A 6,352-nucleotide genomic window follows, 5' to 3' on the forward strand; every position below is an offset into this window, starting at 1 on the left:
CAGCCTCAGCAACTTGGCAAGATCCTGTTTCAAAATAAAAAATAAAATAAGGCTAAGGGTGTTGTTCAAAGGTAGGGTTTCCCTGGATTCTATCTCTAGTACCATTAAAACACATCAAAATAAATATGACTTCTCATTCATATTTGCAAAAAAAACAGGAACACCTAGATTATAGCTTTGATATTTTTAAAAATCCATTTGCTATTTTTAAAATCAGGTGCAATTACCTGGTTATTTTCAGAGTTGGGGAATACTTGTCACTGAGCCCACAGTGTGCAAATTTGACTGTTCTTGACCTTCCTTCCCCATCACCTGCTTAATCATGCTGCTGACTTTCATTGTGTTAAGAATCTGGAGTCATGTGGTTGAGGTTGGAAGCGAGGAGGCTGACACTGACCTGATGCAGGTGCCATTGTTGCGGCATCCATGAGCGCACTGGGGCCGGCGGCAGTTCTCAATGTTCTTCCCACGCAGCGCTTCATCAATAATGAGCAATTCTCTGTTGTTTATTTGAAGTTCTCGAATGCAGCCCCGGAACCCATGAATATGGCCCACGTTCTTATGGATCTTAACATATTCAGGAATATGACCAAGGAACATTGATTCATAATGCTCCTGTAAGAAAAGTGATTAAAAAAGCCTTAGCATATGGTGCCGTCAGGTCATGCGGGGAACATTTAGAATGTTCAAATTCATATTTGCAGATTTTAACATGTTTTATATGTAAAATAGGTTGTGATTATTTCATATGTTTGTCACTTACACCAGATGGCAAGATAAGTTCATTACGAAAGGGTCCACAATTTAAATTTTTTTATCCCTCAACACAGCTAACAAAATTTAATGAAAAATAGGCATTCGTCAAAATTTGCTAATTATTTACTTTGAAATGAATGCTTTTGAGATATGGTTTTTTCTTTATTTGATTTTGGACTCTTCCAGAACTCTAAGAACTCTAAGACATCTTTATTATTTAATCCAACCAGTTGCGTTACTCTGTTATGGAGATCCTAGCAAAACTATTACAATAGTGTTACATTATCTAAAATATGAACAAAATGTATTGTGCCTCAAAATAGTTCCTGGAAAATTGGACATGTTACATTTTTCCTCTAAATAAATATGGATCAGAACTTTATTCAGATTATATTCAGTCACTTTATTGACTCCTTATCCCAACAATCAGGTCAGGAAAAACATTATTGTCTTGAGGAGACAAAATAAGCCATATCTCCTTGAAGACAACCAACTCATTTACAGCCAGTTAAGAGAATAAAAGGATTCTATGAAATCAGGCCTCAATTTCCCTTCATTTGGGCAATACAACAGAGTTACAATGCACATCAGACTCAGTTCCTAAAGTCCACATATAAGATGAGCATTTCAGAGAGCCTAAATTGCCCTTGGAAATAACCTTAGGCATCACCTTATAGACTAACATGCTTTCTCTAAAAAAAACTTTAGCATAGCCACATTTTTCCTGCAGCTTTGGAATATATTGCTGTTTTGTCAGCACAGCTCCAGATGAAACCAACATTAAGTGGCCTTGTTGTACAAAATTTCTAGAACCCCCCTGTGTGGTGAAATGGACCGCGATGGTGCTGATGCTGAGCACAGAACATGCACTTCTCACCTCTGGTGCCCACTGACCAGAAATGACGGTAAAATCACTTACACAATTTACACTCTTTCTCCATCTCTTCTTTCCCACCTTCAGCAACATATGTAATTGAATTCTCATAATTTAGGTATATATAAAATAAAACTCCCTTCAACAGGAATTTGTAACCACAAAGCTTTAATGAACTGAAAAGGGGACCCCGCTCCTCAGGCTGTTACTGAGGCGACCGGTAGATGTGGCTGCAGGTATTGGCTCTGATATCCCTTTTCCCAATATGTACTCCACCACCCATCCTGGTATTTCAGTCTGTAAATACTGAAAAATATTTAAATTGGTATTGCAGATACAAAAAAATGTAAAACTAGTGTTGCAAGAATTTAAAAACTAGAGCCAAATAAGTAAGTTAGGAGTCTAGGGGGAACAGAACATGTGCGTTGCCTAGCAACATCACTTAACATTTATACTCTTATGTGCCAGTTTGATACAAATATGCTTTTAGAGAGCAGAAACATGCAGAATTCTATGGGCACCAAAGCATCACCATGCCCCCTAATAGGTCAATTTAGCTCTGTGTTTGAGGTTTATTTTTCTTTTTTTTGTACTTAATAGATTTATTTATTTATTTATTTATTTATTTATTTATTTATTTTGCAGTACAGGGGACGGAACCCAGGGTTATTCTACCTTCAAACTCCAACCCCAGCCGGGCGTGGTGGCGCATGCTTGTAATCCCCGCACTTGGGAGGCTGAGACAGGAGGATCACGCAGGTTCGAAGCCAGACACGCTGGCTTAAGAGACCCTGTTTCCAAATAAAAATATAAAGTAGGTCTGGGAGTATAGTCTGGAGGTAGAAGGGTTCCATCCCCAGTAACACACACACACACACACACACACACACACACACACACACACACACACAAAGTTCTTCATTGGATATGCCACAAACTACAACCCCAGCCTTATTTTTTATTCTTTATTTTGAAACTGGGTCTCACTGAGTTGCAAAGGGCCTCACAAAGTAGTAGCTGAGGCTGGCTGCGAATCCAGATCCTCCTGTCTCAGCCTCCCAAATGCTGGGATTACAAGCATGTACCACCATGCCCGGCTAGACTTAAGCTTTTCTAAAGACATTTCTTTTTTTTTTTCTTTCTTCTGAGACCTTTCTCTCTTAGCTCCAAAACGTGACAATTTGGGAGAGGGAGGAGGCCCAGCATAAAGTTTCAAGGTATATTAATAGAGCCCTCACACAGCGTCGTTTTCACATTTTTCTCCTTCTCGTGCACTAAGTCAGTTTTTATTAATTACCCTAACAAACTATAAACAGACCTCTTCTATCAATAGGCTAAGTGACCCACTGTTCATACGGTCTGAGATCTGTCAGGAGCCTGAGGTTCCTGCATGACTTTCCTCTCATCAAACACCTCCGACATCTTTGTGTATTGATTGCATCCTTGCTTGAGCAGACCTCTCGCAGCTTTGACAAGTGTGCTGCTTCAGCACAGAGCCGACAGAGGGCGGAAGAGGATACTCTTCTGTCACCCATAGGTTAATATGAGCGAGAGACTATAGCCCCATCTGTGATTTATTATACCATTAAAACACCCAAATAATAAAAGTGGGTGATTTTGTTTTTCTTCTCATCTGAAGCTTAAGCTCAGCTGGAGCCCTGAAATGTCTAAAATTCAGCTGCTGTTGACTGCACATAGATAACCATTAAAATGGTTGACTTCTCCTGTCCCCAGACTCTCAATTATCCAAGAGCTGCCTTTGTGTGTATAATCATTCCTAAGGAGACAGGTCTTTAAAATAAGTCTTTTCTAATAACTACTTGTGAATCAGACTATGGAGAATAGAGTCTGACACCAAGATATGATCATACAAGATAAAAGCACAGAGAACAGACATGGACAATCAAGGACAATCACCAAGATAATAAAAAGTTATAAATGGTGATGGGGAGAAAAGGGCTCCACACTGATGTAGTGAAGCACATATTCCTTTTCTTCTTAGAATTTCTCTTAAAAGGAAGAACATAGCTTTTTTTTATACCATGTGTGAACAAAATAAGATGTGCAAAGGGGAAGAAAGTTTCCATAAACCAGAGGTGGGGGTGCTTTATTAGAAGTCATTCTGTTTCTTTTCTGCTTGGTTTTAGTTTAAATTTTGACCCTGGGGAATTGCATACATGTGTGCAGTGATATCTTAATTCAATGTTTAGATTTTACATTCTCAATTCTGTCTTAAATGACTTTTGTGCTGATGAAATATGGGATAGGCAACTGTAAATACATTTTTTGGTTAAGATTAATGATCAGAGTATGCTTACATTTATCTAAGAATATTATGACATATTCAAAATGAACTAAATTTTAAGAGTCACTATCAGGTTTTATTTTAAATATTATCTGAATTGTATGCAAACCAATTCAAAACCAGAAACATATAAAGTTTTGGAATAAAGATGGGCAAGAGACATTGAATAAATTGTTTTAGAAGAGGATTTATTTAAATAAATACCACATGTGAATAAGGCTTAAATTCCTGAAATCTGTTTGGAGACAGTAAATGAAAAGTAATCAAAAAGCAGGAGCAATATTTATCTAAATCCCCACCCCTCTGCAGGTAAAAATTCTCTCTTTTCGTGTCTTGCTTTGCCACATATAATCTGTGGACACATAGACTCTTCTATATTAATTTATAACCATTTTGAGGGCAGCCTTCTACCCTGGTCATCTTGGGATTCTCTGTGTCTATAGAAATGCTTTTTAAATAAAAGTTTTCATAGAAGTTTGCTACAAATGATCTGCTTTGTGAAACTCAATCTTGCTTTTCCTCAGTTTCCTACTTACATTTTAAGTCTCTTTTCCTACATTTGATGCCTTAGATCCTTGTTATTTTGCCAGAGTCAGCACATGTGAGGAGCTCTGTGTATTCCACCAGAAGGAATATCATATTGTCTTTCTTTGTGTATCCTTCTGTATTCAATGTTATGGCATAGAACACAAGACAGTGCTTATATGGAAGTTGCCTAATCACTTATATGATTAATATAAAGCAGCTCATAGAAAGATCATATATACTGGGAAATTGAACCGAGGGGCATTCTACCTCTGAGTTGCACCTGCAGTCATATATATATATATATATATATATATATATATATATATATATATATATATGCATATGTGTGTGTGTGTGTGTGTGTGTGTGTGTGTGTGTGTGTATGATTTTTTGAAACAAGGTTTTGCTAAGTTGCTGAGACTAATCTTGAGCCTGCAATCCTCTTTAGCTTCCCAAGTACTGGGATTACAGGCAGGTACGACCAGACCTTGAAAAAAGTTTGTTTTCTCTCTTTCTCCATATATATAAATAAATATATATACATATATTTCTCTTTCCATATGTGTATATATATATATGTATATATGTATATATATATATAATATATATTTTTATTGTGGTACTGGGGATTGAACCCAAGGGCATTCTACCTCTGAGCTACATCCCGGCCCTATTTTTATTCTTTAAAAACAGGGTGTCACTAAATTGCAGACGCCCTCACTAAGTAGCTGAGGCTGGCTGTGAACCTGCAATCCTCCTGTCTTAGCTTCCCTAGTATTGGGATTATAACCATGTGCCACTATGCCCAGCTAGAAGTTATATTTTAAAAAATCATAAACATTTATAAAGTCCTCAATGGTTTCACATACTCCCTACTTAAATATTTGATTTTTAAGGCTTTCTAGGAAAGAAAATATTTTTAAAATTTTATCTTTTCACCTTGTTTAAAGAGTAACTAGACTTTAGTGAAGCAATAAACAAATTGAGTTTCTACCCTGTGAACAAACTGATCTAGGGAAGTGTAACTATGAAAAAAAGGATGTGGGATTATTCTTGTTTATAAGAAAATTAAATACATCCTGAAAAAAAATAAATTGTAAGGAAGTTATTGCAAAATAATAGCATACAGGTAAGAAAGATGGCAAGATCTGAGGCCCCAGACTCTCCATTGCCCAAGGAAACACAGATTGAGAAACCCTTGGGTCAGTTTCCTTTGTGAGAATATGGTTAGGGCTGCTGGTTGGCTGGCCAGGCCCATGTGACAGCAGCTGCTTTGAGGCTGGGAGGAGAATTGCTGGCACTGGACCCTTACAGTCACTTTCCCCAGCACAACACAGTCCAACCAGAAGAGAACTCCAGGCTTCCAGTTTCTCCTGAGGAGGAAAGAAAGAGAAGACTGAAACATGTTTAGCATGCAGTCTCTTAGGAGAGCTGCCCAAGGGATCAGCTTCACTCACAACTAAACTAAGCTTTGTCAGGAAAGGGTACCACTCTGGGGTCGCTGGAAAGAAGGTGACAGTTGGACGAGGAGGCACTCCTTTGCCACAGTCACTCAGCGTGGCTCAGCATGGAGTGAGCCAGAGAAAGCTCTCATTTTCCAGCTTTGTTCCGGGGAGGGAAGAGTGGAATCTGACTTGCTGAATTTTTGCAGGGACTGCTTCCAGCACTAGTTTCTGTCTCATCTGTCAGATCACTGATGGAGCCAGCATACTCTAGATGCTTGGGCTGCTGATAACAAAAGGGACCTGGGCAGTTGGGCAGTTTGACCTGCTCCATGATACCCAGGATATAGCAGCCCGAGGACAGTAGAGCTCAGCAGCCTCTCTCTCAGGGGAAAAGGAGAAGAGTGAAGTGTGCATCCAACATTCTGGCTTTGCAGGAGGCAAGGA

The sequence above is a fragment of the Muscardinus avellanarius genome (assembly GCF_963383645.1).
Source record: "Muscardinus avellanarius genome assembly, chromosome: 8".
Classification (NCBI taxonomy): Eukaryota; Metazoa; Chordata; class Mammalia; order Rodentia; family Gliridae; genus Muscardinus; species Muscardinus avellanarius.